Raw genomic sequence first — 15,760 nt, forward strand, 5'->3', positions numbered from 1 at the left:
AACATTAGAATAGTTGCTTTGTGTTACATGAATATCTCATACAGGTTTTCTTCGACTAAGGAGATGTATAATGTTCTATATATTAATGTGTCTTTTTATATCAAAGGTACAACGACTGTGGTTGGTAACAGTGATTTGAGACGAGACATTAGTCGACTGAAGTTCCTTAGTAACGTTGTTGACAAGTCCTTCCAGTCAATGCAACAAACGTAAATGTGGTTTCGATCTTCCATTCGCCACAGTCACACAGAAGAGATATACATTACTGATGCCGTAGAGGTGTGGCTTTCTTCGCAAGATATTGTCGGGGATTTACGAACTTCCAGAATGCTGGAGTAACTTGGGTCAGCAACTTCTGTTTATCAACATAACGAAAAACCAGTCGAAGTTTCAAATATTTTATTTTTCATTCGATGACTATTTATCTGTATGCACTGTGAATGACATTACACTTGAAACTTCCTGGCAGATTAAAACTGTGTGCCCGACCGAGACTCGAACTCGGGACCTTTGCCTTTCGCGGGCAATTGCTCTACCATCTGAGCTACCGAAGCACGACTCGCGCCCGGTACTCACAGCTTCACTTCTGCCAGTACCTCGTCTCCTACCTTCCAAACTTTACAGAAGTTCTCCTGCGAACCTTGCAGAACTAGCACTCCTGAAAGAAAGGATATTGCGGAGACATGGCTTAGCCACAGCCTGGGGGATGTTTCCAGAATGAGATTTTCACTCTGCAGCGGAGTGTGCGCTGATATGAAACTTCCTGGCAGATTAAAACTGTGTGCCCGACCGAGACTCGAACTCGGGACCTTTGCCTTTCGCGGGCAAGTGCTCTACCATCTGAGCTACCGAAGCACGACTCGCGCCCGGTACTCACAGCTTCACTTCTGCGAGTACCTCGTCTCCTACCTTCCAAACTTTACAGAATCTCTCCTGCGAACCTTGCAGAACTAGCACTCCTGAAAGAAAGGATATTGCGGAGACATAGCTTAGCCACAGCCTGGGGGATGTTTCCAGAATGAGATTTTCACTCTGCAGCGGAGTGTGCGCTGATATGAAACTTCCTGGCAGATTAAAACTGTGTGCCCGACCGAGACTCGAACTCGGGACCTTTGCCTTTCGCGGGCAAGTGCTCTACCATGTGCTCTACTAAGTGCTCTAGAGCACTTGCCCGCGAAAGGCAAAGGTCCCGAGTTCGAGTCTCGGTCGGGCACACAGTTTTAATCTGCCAGGAAGTTTCATATCAGCGCACACTCCGCTGCAGAGTGAAAATCTCATTCTGGAGACATTACACTTGTTTGACATATTCGGAAACGCCGTTTTCGACTTCGTTACGCTGGTTTGCGAATGGTTCTCGCCCCGAAACTAATCAGCGTACATGGTCACTGCGAAGTAGGCTGTTGTATAGTTTGAATGTACATTCCTTGGATTTTTAAGCGAGAGAAATTCAGATTAAAATTGTAAAATGTGATGATATGCTTATCTGTCGATACGAGGGCATACTTTGTAGCTTTAAGGACGGCCACAATCTCTGCGGGTGATACAGTGGCGTCAAAATTTCATTTGTCTGTGGCTTCAAACTGTAACATTAGGTTTCAGAACACACATATACCGCCATTCACATTGTTTAACGCGTCAGTATATACTGCTCTAGCATTAGGACCTCTGCCAGTATTTTAATAACTAAGCTGTATTTACGACTTCAGTAGTATACGGTAGGTTCATAATTACGTCTGACTCAAAGACCGTGGCACAGAATACTGGCTCGAGAGGCCGAAGGTTCGCGTTGAATGTCGATTGGAGAAGCAACTGGCAGAATGTTTCCTGACATCATCTATGAGGGGAGCTCCAGATAGCTGGGACCGCAGTATTTGGAACTGGTGGGTTAAGTAATTCGTATTAATGGTGATGGTAACCCAAGAGCTTCCATTAACTGAGCAGTTTTTGGGATCTTATCACAGTTTCAAAACATGTTCTTGTAGCTGGCATTTACCGAGTTTCTGTTATAGGTTCTCAGAGGCTGACCCAAAACGAAGGCAAGGAACAAAATTGATCATTGCGTCAGTTTGGAAAGTGTTGTGACTTGGCATGACAGCCAATCCACTATGACAGGAAACCGAAAGGCACGCGTTTAAGATCACGCAGGCTGGCGTGAGGTCTGGAACAGGACAAGGGATTGAGACTAGCAAAAAAGGTACGTAGCTTCTGGAATACTTAACTTTAATTCATAATTGGTGAACATCGCTCTTGACGGTACATGTTTTACAGCATCAATAGTAACGGGTAATGGCGCCTTGCTAGGTCGTAGCAAATGACGTAGATGAAGGCTATGCTAACTATCGTCTCGGCAAATGAGAGCGTAATTTGTCAGTGAACCATCGCTAGCAAAGTCGGTTGTACAACTAGGGCGAGTGCTAGGAAGTGTCTCTAGACCTGCCGTGTGGCGGCGCTCGGTCTGCAATCACTGATAGTGGCGACACGCGGGTTCGACGTATACTAACGGACCGCGGCCGATTTAAAGGCTACCACCTAGCAAGTGTGGTGTCTGGCGGTGACACCACAGAAAGGATCTTCACAATTTCGTAACGAACGCCCGATGGCTTATTTTGAGAAATGTTTGGTATGTAGCATGTATTGATTATAGACATTATATGTTTTTGATGGAAATACATCAGAAGAATCTATCATAAACCTAGTTTCGATTGTACGACGAATTATTGGAAAGGCATTGCGTTTATACATTGTAGTCTTGTGCGTGGTAGCCATGTGGTAGCCGTTTTGAAACTGAGCAGATCTATACATACATCTGTAAATGATTTTGTCGAAAGTGTCTCTTATATTCTATTAATTACAGTACCTTTACATCACTTACTTGTCCGCAGCTCGTGGTCGTGCGGTAGCGTTCTCGCTTCCCACGCCCGGATTCCCGGGTTCGATTCCCGGCGGGGTCAGGGATTTTCTCTGCCTTGTGATGACTGGGTGTAGTGTGACGTCCTCAGGTTAGTTTGGTTTAAGTAGTTCTAAGTTCTAGGGGACTGATGACCATAGATGTAAAGTCCCATAGTGCTCAGAGCCATTTGAACCATTTGAACCATCACTTACAGAACTAGTAAATTAGTACAGTTCAATCCGCGATAAACTTTGTTCCACAATACGTCGCGCTTGATGTATGTCGCAAAGCTTGTCGACAGTCGAGCTGAAAATGGCGCATCGTCATAAACGATCTAGGAGAGTCTGAATAATTCATAAACTTAATTCTACTGTTCCTTACAGGTGGAGCTAACCGCATGCGTCTCTGTCGTATTTCGCGTTTGTGAAAAAAAAAAAAAAAAAAAAAAAACATACGCTCGTATACTTCTCTACTGCATTCTCAGCTGCCTAGGAGCAATTTGTTCAACGTTTGAGTTGCCTTTCCACGTGTCCCTCGATGCATACACTAATCAGCCAGAACATTGTGGCCACCTGCCTAAGAGCCGATAAGTCCGCCTTAGGCTGGAATAACAGCGGCGACGTGTCGTGGCATGGAAGCAATGAGGCCTTGGTATTTCACTGGAAGCAGTTGGCACCACATCTCCACACACAAGTAAATTCCGGGAGAGGGTGGCGATGAGCTCTGACACCACGTTCAATCACAACGCCGATGTGTTCGATCGGGTTCAGATTTGGCAAGTTGTGATTCCAGTACATCTATTGAAACGATTGGGTTCAGATTTGGCAAGTTGTGGTGCCAGTACATCAATTAGAGCTCGCCACTATCTTCCTCGAACCACTACAACACACTCCTGATCTTGTGACATAGCGCATTATCTTGTTGAAAAATGCCACTGCCATCGGGAAACATGATCGTCATGAAGGGGTGTACATTGTCTGCAACTAGTGTACGATACCTCTTGGCTGTCATGGAGCCTTGTACGAACTCCACTGCACCCATGGCTGCCCACGTGAATGTTCCCGAAAGCATCGTGGAACCGCTGACGGCTTGTCTCCGTCCCGAAGTACAGGTTTCAAGGAGCTGTTGCCCTGCAAGGCGACAGATTCGCGGCCTCCCACCGGTATTATGAAGAAGTAATCGGGACTCATTAGACCAAGCAACGCTCTGCCACTGCGCCATCGTCCAGTGCCGATGGCCATGTGTCCATTTCGGTCGTAGTTGCCGACGTCGTGGTGTTAACATTGGCACATGCATGGGTCGTCGGCTGACCAGGCCCATCGTTAGGAGTGTCCGGTGCAACTATGTGTTTCGACACACTTTTATTCTGGCTAGCGTTGACGTCTTATGTTAGTGCTGCCACACTTCGCCACCCGTCCTATTTTACCAGTCTGCCTAGCCTACGAAGTCTGACATTTGTGATGAGGGTGGCCGCCCAACCCCCCCACGTTTAGACGTGGTTTCACTTTGGTCTCGCCCAGTGTTGGTCACTCAGCACCGCACTACTCGGACAGCCGACAAGTCGTGCAGTTTCCGAAATGATCGTGCCGAGCCTGCGGGTCGTGACAATCTGCCCTCGCTCAAACTCTGACACATCGCGTGCATTCCCCATTCAACACACGGATTGCACGCCCACTGATATTATACGCGTCGTGCGTATGTTGACTAGTATCATTCCTCGCCAGGTGACGCTGCTATTGCCTGGGCGGATATATATCGATAGTAGGTCGATGGTCACAATGTTCTGTCCGATCAGTGTATGTGCAGGCAATTATTATTCACATGCCTCATCATTTAGATATCGGCCCAATCGGAGCGACTGTAACTGGAATGACTGCATTAAAGATATTTTAGGAAAAGCAGATGTTACACTGAGATTTATAGGAAGAATCTTAAGGAAAAGTAACTAACGAAAAAAGTGGATCACAAAGCAGCCGGCCGCGGTGGCCGTGCGGTTCTATGCGCTTCAGTCCGGAACCGCGGGACTGCTACGGTCGCAGGTTAGAATCCTGCTTCGGGCATGGATGTGTGTGATGTCCTTAGGTTAGTTAGGTTTAAGTAGTTATAAGTTCTAGGGGACTTATGACCTAACAAGGGAACCTCCCCATCGCACCCCCCCCCCCTCAGATTTAGTTATAAGTTGGCGGAGTGGATAGGCCTTGAAAAACTGAACACAGATCAATCGAAAAAACAGGAAGAAGTTGTGTAGAACTATGAAATAAATATATACGAACTGAGTAGTCCACGTGCAACATATACAACTTCAAGTGTAATGTTCAGTCAGGAGCGCCGTGGTCCTGTGGTTAGCGTGAGCAGCTGTGGAGTAAGAGGTCCTTGGTTCAAGTCTTCCCATCACTGAAAATTTTAATTTCTTGTTTTCAGACAATTATTATCTGTCCGTCTGTCCGTCCGATGCGATCACATTTTTGGGAGTGATAATCACATCCACAAGGAAACCTAAATCGGGCAAGGTAGAAGAATTTTTGTGGTGTCACTGCCAGACACCACACTTGCTAGGTGGTAGCTTTAAATCGGCCGCGGTCCATTATTACATGTCGGACCCGCGTGTCGTCACTGTCAGTAATTGCAGACCGAGCGCCGCCACACGGCAGGTCTAGAGAGACTTACTAGCACTCGCCCCAGTTGTACAGCCGACGTTGCTAGGAAAGGTTCACTGAGAATTACGCTCTCATTAGCCGAGACGATAGTTAGCATAGCCTTCAGCTTAGTCAATTGCTACGACCTAGCAAGGCGCCATTTATCCTTTGCTGTGTATCTAATGAAGCATGTACAGTAACAAGACCAATGTTCACCAATTGTGGATTAAAGTTAAGTATTCCAGCAGCTACGTACTTTTCTTTATAGCATTCATTAAGTATCCTGTTTCAGACCTCACGCCATCCTGCGTGAGCTTATAGCGTGCATTTCGGCTTCCTCAAACAACACGGTGTTGGCACTTCTGCCGACACATCAATTTTTTTACCAATTCGCCAAGTGTACAAGTTAGGTGGGTCGACAACATATTACTGTCATGTGACGCACATGCCGTCAACAGTATCGTGTAGAATATATCAGACGTGTTTTCCTGTGGAGGAATCGGTTGACCTGTGACCTTGCGATGAAATGTTTTCAGTTCCCATTGCAGAGGCACGTCCTTTCGTCTACTAATCGCACGGTTTTGCGGTGCGGTCGCAAAACACAGACACTAAACTTATTACAGTGAACAGAGACGTCAATGAACGAACGGACAGATCATAACTTTGCGAAAATATAGAAAGTAAATTTTTCACTCGTGGGAGGACTTGAACCATGGACCTCTCATTCCGCAGCTGCTCACGCTAACCACAGGACCACGGCGCTTCTGTCTACACATCACCCTTGAAGTTGCATATGTTGCACGTGGACTACTCAGTTCGTATATTTTGCTAATTTTTTTCATAGTTCCACACAACTTCTTCCTGTTTTCTCGATTGATCTGTGTTCAGTTTTTCAAGGACTATCCACTGTTCCAACAAATCTGAGGGGGGTGCGATGGGGAGGTTCCCTTGTAAGATGTTCAGTCCCGTAGTGCTCAGGGCCATTTGAACCATCACAAATCAGTTTTTCCACCGGCTCTTGAGTTTTGGTTTGTCGCTTTGGGACGCTTGTCCGACAGGACTAACAGAAGAGTCATAAAGATGCAACGAAGAGCAGTGCCTTTCGTCAAAGGGCGTTTAGTCGATCGAGAGCGTTACAGAGATGCTCAACAAACTCAAGTGACAGACGCTACAAGAGCGGCATTGTGCATCACTGAGTGGTTTACTACTGATATTACGAGAGAGTACGTTCGCACACACGACCCGCGAAATGACCACAACGAGAAAATTGGAGAATTTGGGGCTGATACAGAAGTTTACCGACGCAGCCTTCGCGAATGGAACACTGCAGAAGGGGTCAGGTAGTCGTACCAGAAGTATCCTTCGCCCCACGCCGTCAGGTGGCTTGCGGAACACAGATGTAGAAGCACGTAAATTTTTATTCGAGTCTTGTGTACCAATAACGACCAGATCATCGAGTAGCTGACCTCTTGTGCGGTGATTATATATCCACATAGGAGAACCCAACAGCAAACGGTCAGTTTGCGCCGCTGTAGCCTCAAGTAATGGAGCCAATATAGTGATTTCAGTTCTTGACGCGGCCAAGAAAACTAAGAAATTTACGGTTCTCGCCGGAAGTTTTAATGGGAGTTCTGCTTTCAATTAAATTCCAATTTAATATGAGATAATTTACTGCCGTTGCGGCCCTTCTTTCGAGCTTAGCGCGGGAGCTGCACGCCGCCCCCCTCCCTCCCCCCCCCCCCCCCCCGTAATTATCGTCTTGTGATACAGGCGGGACACCTGCGAAGCAGCACAACACTTACAGGTGTTTGGAGCCCAGGAGGTCGGCTTAAAGGGGAACGGAGCATCCCTTTCCGCTGGCCGACACCAGTTTAAGGCAGGTGCCGCCTTAGAGGGGATTATTTTGTGCTGTTAATTTCCATATCCACAGTGTGTTTAGGAGGCCTGGAAGAAGAACAATGGTTAACCTACCGTCAACGGAGTGGTCGTTAGAGAAGCAGCACGGATTTGTGGACGGATAGAGAAGGAAATCGGTCATGTACTTTTCAAATGAATCATCTGAAATGAGGGATTAGTAAAACTACAGGGTGACTAAATGTCATGGCGTCCTAGACAGCAGGCACCGACGACACCACCACCAACAAAAGTAGCGTGGAGATTGGAGCAAGCTCAGCCCCTACAGTACAGACAACGCGGGACTTCAAAACTCCAGAACTCAGGGGAGGAGGAGGAGGAGGAGATTAGTGTTTAACGTCCCGTCGACAACGAGGTCATTAGAGACGGAGCGCAAGCTCGGGTGAGGGAAGGATGGGGAATGAAATCGGCCGTGTCCTTTCAAAGGAACCATCCCGGCATTTGCCTGAAGCGATTTAGGGAAATCACGGAAAACCTAAATCAGGATGGCCGGAGACGGGATTGAACCGTCGTCCTCCCGAATGCGAGTCCAGTGTGCTAACCACTGCGCCACCTCGCCCGGTCCAGAACTCAGTGGCGAGGCCAGCTCAGAGCCTCTGCCAGGCAACCAGGCAGCACACATGGCGATGATAGAGGCCGTTGACAAGCCACACCTCTTCATCGATCTGTCGTGTCATGTGCCGAAAATAGGCCCAGAGGGATCAATTTGCGGTGCAGCTATTTAGGCCGACACGCGAGCTATGGTCAGTGTTCCATCACAGCCAGTTCCGTCACAGCCAACAACCGGAAGAACTATTACACATACGCTGCGTCAGGGACTCAGCCAGCGCACTGGATAGCACACCACGTCCACGGCCTGGGGCTGTAAGTGTCCGCCGGACTGCCAGCCTGGTATAAAACTATACGTTGTCGTGTTGGAAATCAGATCTCGAAGCTGGAGAGATCTCTAGGAATTGAATAAGAGTCTTTAACCGTTCTTTCCTCCAACCTGTCGTCTTCTGTAGGTCTGTCCCCAGCTCAGAAGGTAGCTCATCAGTCGAAGGATCTTCTTTGGTGGAGGCTGCTGTGCTGTCATCTCGAACTTGAGCCTGTGTTTGTGCTCTTTTTTATGGGATACCACTTGCCCAGGTTACTATCTGTATCTACAGAGGGCAAGATCTGTAGTACTGACAATGATGGTAGGCGACACTTCTCATTAATGTATCCTGTTTGTTTATATTTTCAACTGTCACTTTTTACACTGTCTTCTACAAAACTCGGCATAGCTTTCTCAATAGTAAGGTAACTTTTATGACAACTTCCGATGTAGAGTAGGACATGTCCGTCCGAACCAGTGATTCACGTCCTTAAAGAACACCAGAAACAGAGTGAATAGCGCAGCCGAAGTACTTCGTCTTCCAGGGACGCCAATATGCAATATCATTACTCTTATGTTTCTCAAACTAGTGAGATGTAATAAACAAATACTGTAGACTCGTAGGGTAACCATGAGAGATGGTCATAGAGAAAACAGGGTTAACGGGTTACATACAATGAAAAGTATGTAAATAATTAATAAGAGAAGTTATGTGTTTTGGCGCCTAACACCAGAATGTGCCAACAAATCAGAAGAAAGTTCGGTATAATTGGCTCACTCTTTCACTGGAATGGTATTGTACCTCAATCCACTTTTGTACCATACACAACTCCATGTGTATCAAGTTGCACAAAGGCGAGCTTCTAGCAAGATAAAATACTGACGGCTACAGTCAAGAATACGACATGGGACTTCGTATCATTTATCTTGTTGTTTTGCTAACCGACAACATAGCCTCAGACGTAAAGCTTTCTATCATTGTTGGACTTATAATTTAACGTTACTGTTGGACTCTATATATAAGATTTCGTGAAGTGTTTGTTCTTACTATATAGTGAAGTTTGCTAGTTGTTGGCTGCAGACATGTTTACTAAAACATCGCGGAGGACGGCTTTTTTTGTTCAAGTTAAAGTTCCGAATATTGTTTTATTTGATTACTGAATGTGATTAGCTGTTTCAAGCATTGAGGAAATTGTTTATTTTGTGAACTTATACTTTAAATTAATTTCGTTGATGAAGAAATTTCATTTATTTGGCTTTAGGAGACTTATTCTGTTCAGACTCACGGGAACTACGGAAGTGTTGGAACTGGGTTTATCAATAAATTTGTGTGATTGTGACTACTTGCCTTCTTTTGTGGATGTGTCTCTAGAACGGGACACATCACTAGATATGGACTGCTGGACGATGAATAAAACCGTGTTTTCGCCGAATGCAAAGCCAGTGTCCCTAAATCTATGCTGACTTCCATTATATGATCCACTGAAACACTGTACCCCATTTGTATGCATGGGTCACATTATTGAGGCATGAGATCAACGAGCTAGTCTGACATGTTCTTCATGATGTTACTGGGATCTGTGACACCATTTTCCCGATGATGTACCTCCTATAGTGGTACGGTCAAAATGTGCGTGAACTACGGAACATGACCCATGGCAATGCAACTCGGTTACATGGAGAATTGCAGAATCAGCCATATAACTGTAAACACGGCATTCTCCTCAAGTATGTTATTGTAGAAACGTCTTCTCCCTATCACTTTTGCTTAACTATGACAACGAAATCGCCCCAGTCTGCTTGAATCTGCCTAATGAGTTGTCTTGCAGTGCTGTACTGTTTTGGAGCTTTACCATCAGTGCTCGAATGCTGATGATGTACTCTGAAATACACTCTGAGAGAGAGAGAGAGGAGACGGCGTATCAGTCTATTCAGACTCACAGAAACTTTGGAAGAGTGGGAACTGTGTTTATCAATAAATTTGTGTGGTTGTGACTACTTGCCTCCTTTTGTGAATGTCTCTCTGAAATAGGACGGAAATCGGTAAATGTGATATACATGCAGAGATAGACAAATGATTACAGTTTCAGAAATACTGGATGATTTATTGAACAGATTTCCTCACAAACTGAGGAAGTCAATAATGCATCGGTCCACCTCTGACACTTAGGCAAGCAGATATTTGGTTGCTGAGTTACATCGTCAAAATCCTGAGTTGTTTTGAGGGCCCTGTCCATATTGCTCCAAACGTTCTCAATTGATGGTGGGAGGGGTGGCGAGGGGGGGGGGGATCCGGCCACCTTGCTAGCCAAAGCAGGGTTTTGCAAGCTTGACGACAAGCAGCAGAAATTCTCGCGATGTGCGGGTGGTCATTATCTTGCACAATGTCAGCCCAGAAAGGCTTGCCTGAAGGGCAATAAAACCGGAGTGTGATGATGATGGTGTTTGGTTTGTGGGGCTCTCAACTGTGCAGTCATCAGAGCCCGAACAAAGTCCCAATTTTTACACAGTCCATTTTTTTCACAATCCAATCAAGCCACTGTCACAAATGATGATGATGAAATGATGGTGGCAACACCCCCCCCCCCCGAGCAGAGAAAATCCTCAACCCAAAACGGGCATAGAATAACGTCGACATACCGCATACCGCTGTGCTGTAAGTGTGCTGCGTATGACAACAAAAGGGATCCTGCTATTAAAAGAAATGGTATCCCAGACTATCACTCCTGTGTTGGGGAGGGGGGGGGGGGGGGGTTAGGATGGTACCCCACCGCTGTCTGGGACGCCTCCAGACACATCTTTGGCCTAGGATCTTATTGACTGAGTAGAATCGTCTTCAGTGTTGAATCTTGCTTTGAATGGGGCTCCCACGACCAGAGAAATCATATTTGGAGAGGCAGTGGACAGCGGTGGGATACCAACCCCGCTGAATCCCGCCCTACGGTCCTACAACCAGAAGTGGTGATCTAGGGTGTTATTTCCTTTCATAGCTGGGCGCATCTGCAGCAGCTTTACAACACAGCGGTACATAGACGATATTCTACACTCGGTTTTGTTGCCCTTCATGGGAATGCATCTTGCGCACACAGCCTTACGTGGTACTCATACTCCTGATGGTTACTCAACAAGATCGCGTTACTGCCAGGGGTTACGTGACAATTTGGACACACTGGACTCGCACTCGGGAGGGCGACGGTTCAATCCCGCGTCCGGCCATCCTGATTTAGGTTTTCCGTGATTTCCCTAACTCGCTCCAGGCAAATGCCAGGATGGTTCCTTTGAAAGGGCACGGCCGACTTCCATCCCCGTCCTTACCTAATCCTATGAGACCGATGACCTCGCTGTCTGGTCTCTTCCCCCAAACAACCCAACCATTTTGACTGATCAGGTGCATCCTGTGCTGCAGTGTTTGCTCCCCAATGGTGATAGTGTATTCCAAGACGACAGGATCCCTGTTCACACAGCTCGAACCGTGCAGGAGTGGTTTTGTGAGCACCAGGATAAGCTGTCATATTTCGCCTGGCCACCACACTCACCAGATCTGAATATTATTGAGCCTTTATGACGTACTTTGGAGAGACAGGTGCGTGCTCGCTTCTCATCTTCATCATCGTTACTTGAACTTGTAAAATTTCCTTGAAAACCATACAGGACATGTATTTATCCATTCCGAGACAACTTGGAGCCGTTTTGAATACCAATGGTTTCCCACTTCGTATTAAGGATTGTAATGGGTTTCCGTATTTTTGTCCATCAGCACATAGCTACTATGAGTTAACTACAAGCTGCTCATTCCGACGCTGGCCGACCATCACTGTCCGCCGGCCGCTGTGGACGAGTGGTTCTAAGCGCTTCACTCCGGAACCGCGCTGCTGCTACGGTCGCAGCTTCGAATCCTGCCTCGGGCATGGATGTGTGTGATGTCCTTAGGTTAGTTCGGTTTAAGTAGTTCCAAGTCTAGGGGACTGATGACCTCAGATGCTAAGTCCCATAGTGCTTAGAGCCATTTAAACCATCGCTGTCCACCGGCTACCGAATCAGCGTCTACCAATCGTACCACTTTGGTGCGGAGGTGCCAAAAGATCCAGGCAGAGCCTTTAAGTACGATGCTTCCAGAAAAATTCGTCGTGAATCGTGTTTTGAATTATGACTCGTGGGATGCGGTGGGCCGTTAGAGGAATAAGATGGCCAATTCAGAGTTGTCCGGTGTTTCGGTTCAGGCCTTCTGTATGCTGTGTTTAATTGACTATTGTGGGGATAGCACGCCACTCTCCTGGCCGTTTTCAGTTTCCTACAAACTGTAGCTGCCATCACGACCTTCAATCCACACCGTTTCAGTCCCACAATGGAGTAATCCGTGGCAGTGCCAGGAACTTAACCAAGGTCCAATAGGTTGCAGTCTGCAGCTCGTGGTCGTGCGGTAGCGTTCTCGCTTACCACACCCGGGTTCCCGGGCTCGATTCCCGGCGGGGTCAGGGATTTTCTCTGCCTCGTGATGACTGGGTGTTGTGTGATGTCCTTAGGTTAGTTAGGTTTAAGTAGTTCTAAGTTCTAGGGGACAGATGACCAAAGATGTTACGTCCCATAGTGCTCAGAGCCATTTGAACCATTTGAACCAATAGGTCGCAGTTATTCCACAAGGCAGCAATTGTGGGGGACTCTTATGAGGTATATAATATCGTAATGTTAACATGACCGGCTTACAAGACATCGTAGTGAATTGTAGCGTATTGCGGGATTCATCATCTTAAATCAACTTTTGAAAGCCCGGCCAACACACATGAGAAAAGTACAGGGCTCTAAAAGTTATTGAGCAACTGCATGAAAAGCAACTTTCTAATCTCAAGCAGTTTTTCATAACACTCTCTAAAGTAGGAGTAACTGCAGATATAAATTACATACCACTTAATTGGAAACAAACATCTGTAGTAGTACCTTCGCGTAAGCATGAAGTAATTGACACAAAAACCATAAATTGGGTTAGAAAGAGGAACCTCAGGCAGGATCACATCGATTTTCAAGCACCGAACATATGGTTCAAGCACGAGTGTTTGCAGTTGAAACGTGAGAGATTTCTGACAGTGATACAAAGTGAGGTCGTTGCGACGTGAAAGTGTAGGAAGCACATCTGAAAGAGGCAAAGAATAGAAGGTTACTGCACTAAGTGTGAGAATCAGAAGGTTATCATTTCACATATTTCATCTGGATACAAAAACTTGGCACCTACAAAATATTTTAAAATAAGTGACAAAGCCGCCAAAATAATTCACAACATGTTCGGCAAGCTGTATTAGTTAGACAGACTTTCATATACTATAGATGCGATTTCTCACTGTTATAATGAACAACTGAAGCTTCCTTGGATTCCTAGCACAAGTATTTAAAAAAAGAGAGGGAAGGGGATGGGGGGGGTCCGCGAAACTGAGAGGGATCTCATTACATTCAGTTTCTTATAAGACCGGCTGAAATGTTTGAAGAACTGTCTGGTGATCTCACTGGAGAATTAAAAGCTTATTTCAGAAAAGACGGGTCAAATGTGAAAGTCAGCTGAAGAGCGTTCTGCAAACTAGAGCACCGAGAAGCCAGAGTACTCGTACAGAAGCTTTCGTCGGCTTCAAAAGAGCAGATGACTAAACTGACAGACAAACCTTTATTTAGTGACATTCGGAATTGATAGAAAACTGAGTGTGTTGGGTGTTGCCCACTCGTGTCGTATAGGGTGCCTAAGGGATGCTGCGTTCTCAGAATGCTATACAACAATTCAAGCAAATAACATTAGTAGCTTTATTTCTAATAAGCAAATTGACGGTCTTCAAGTTAAATGTACCACATTTTGTCGCCAGTGAGGGGCGACAGTCAATTTAATTCCAAGTCCTTGCTATACACAATGTTCCTGCAAGTTGACACACGTCACTAATTGTGCCTAGGCTGCCAAGGCTTGCAGGAGCGGCGGTTATATTCAATTCTTCCAGGGGCGCTCCTGTTGTAGTGCAGTCATAATCAGCGCAACATTGGCCGACGTTGTTGATCCCCCCTCTCTCGTCTTGCGTTCTTCGTCTTCGTTCCGAAGCTTGTAGTTACGCCAGAACATTCTTCCCCCCCCCCCCCCCCCCAACCACCCAAAGCGAAGTACCGTCGACGTGTAAGGAATGTGACAACGGTGGGGGATGCAGGAGAGTGGGCGCAACATCGTACTGCAGCCTACATACTTCGGAATCTGCTTAGTGTATTCATCTCTTGGTCTCCCTCTACGATTTTTACCCTCCACACTGCCCTCCAATACTAAATTGGTGATCCCTCGATGCCTCAAAGCATGTCCTACTAACCGATCCCTTCTTCTAGTCAAGTTGTGCCACAAATTTCTCTTCTCCCCAGTTCTATTCAATACCTCCTCGTTAGTTATGTGATCTACCCATCTAATCTTCAGCATTCTTCTGTAGCACCACATTTCGAAAGCTTCTTTTCTCTTCTTGTCCAAACTATTTATCGTCCATGTTTCACTTCCATACATGGCTACACTCCACACAAATACTTTCAGAAACGACTTCCTGACATTTAAATCTATACTCGATGTTAACAAATCTCTCTTCTTCAGAAACGCTTTCCTTGCCATTGCCAGCCTATATTTTATATCCTCTCTACTTCGGCCATCATCAGTTACTTTGCTCTCCCAATAGCAAAGCTTCTTTACTACTTTAAGAGTCTCATTTCTTAATCTAATTCACTCGGCATCACCCGAGTTAACTTGACTACATTCCATTATCCTCATTTTGCTTTTCTTGATGTTCATCTTATATCCTCCTTTCAAGACACTGTCCATTGCGTTCCATTGCTCTTCCAAGCCCTTTGCTGTCTCTGACGGAATTACAATGTCATCGGCGAACCTTAATGTTTTTATTTCTTCTCCATGGATTTTAATACCTACTCCGAATTTTTCTTTTGTTTCCTTTACTGTTTGCTCAATATACAGACTAAATAACATCGGGGAGAGGCTACAACCCTGTGAATGATATGAGGCGAGAAACAGTTGCAATGCTTGACTCCTGGTGTGCACGGAGCGGTGTTTGGCCATGTGCTGAATTAAGGTTCCGACAAAACGTTCCGCTTCGCCGTTTGACTGTGGATGGAACTTTGCACTAGTTTGATGCTGTATGCCATTGCGTTCACAGAATTTTTCAAATTCATTTGACGTGAACTGAGGTCCGTTGTCTAACAGTATGACTTCAGGTAAACCTTCTACACAAAAAATTGATGACAACACCTCAGTTGTGCTACCTAAAGTAGTCGAGTTCAGTGGCACAGCAAAAGGAAACTTGCTATATGAGTCAACCACAATCAACCTACCGGTGTTCGAAAACTGTTCCGCAAAGTCTGTGTGCACACGTTGCCATGGCGATTGCGACTTAGACCAAGCAGAGAGTTTTTGTGGCGGAGCAGACTGATTTTCAGTACATGCGTAACGCT

The 15,760-nt window shown here is 46.0% G+C and overlaps 1 non-coding gene across 1 annotated transcript; it reads right to left on the bottom strand.

Annotated features, from left to right (window-relative positions):
• Positions 1-7,926: 7,926 nt before the first annotated feature.
• Positions 7,927-7,999, bottom strand: Trnaa-cgc (transfer RNA alanine (anticodon CGC)). Its single transcript has one exon. It is a non-coding gene; the product is annotated as a tRNA-Ala (tRNA).
• Positions 8,000-15,760: the final 7,761 nt, after the last annotated feature.

Source organism: Schistocerca nitens, chromosome 6 (assembly GCF_023898315.1).
Source record: "Schistocerca nitens isolate TAMUIC-IGC-003100 chromosome 6, iqSchNite1.1, whole genome shotgun sequence".
Taxonomy (NCBI): domain Eukaryota; kingdom Metazoa; phylum Arthropoda; class Insecta; order Orthoptera; family Acrididae; genus Schistocerca; species Schistocerca nitens.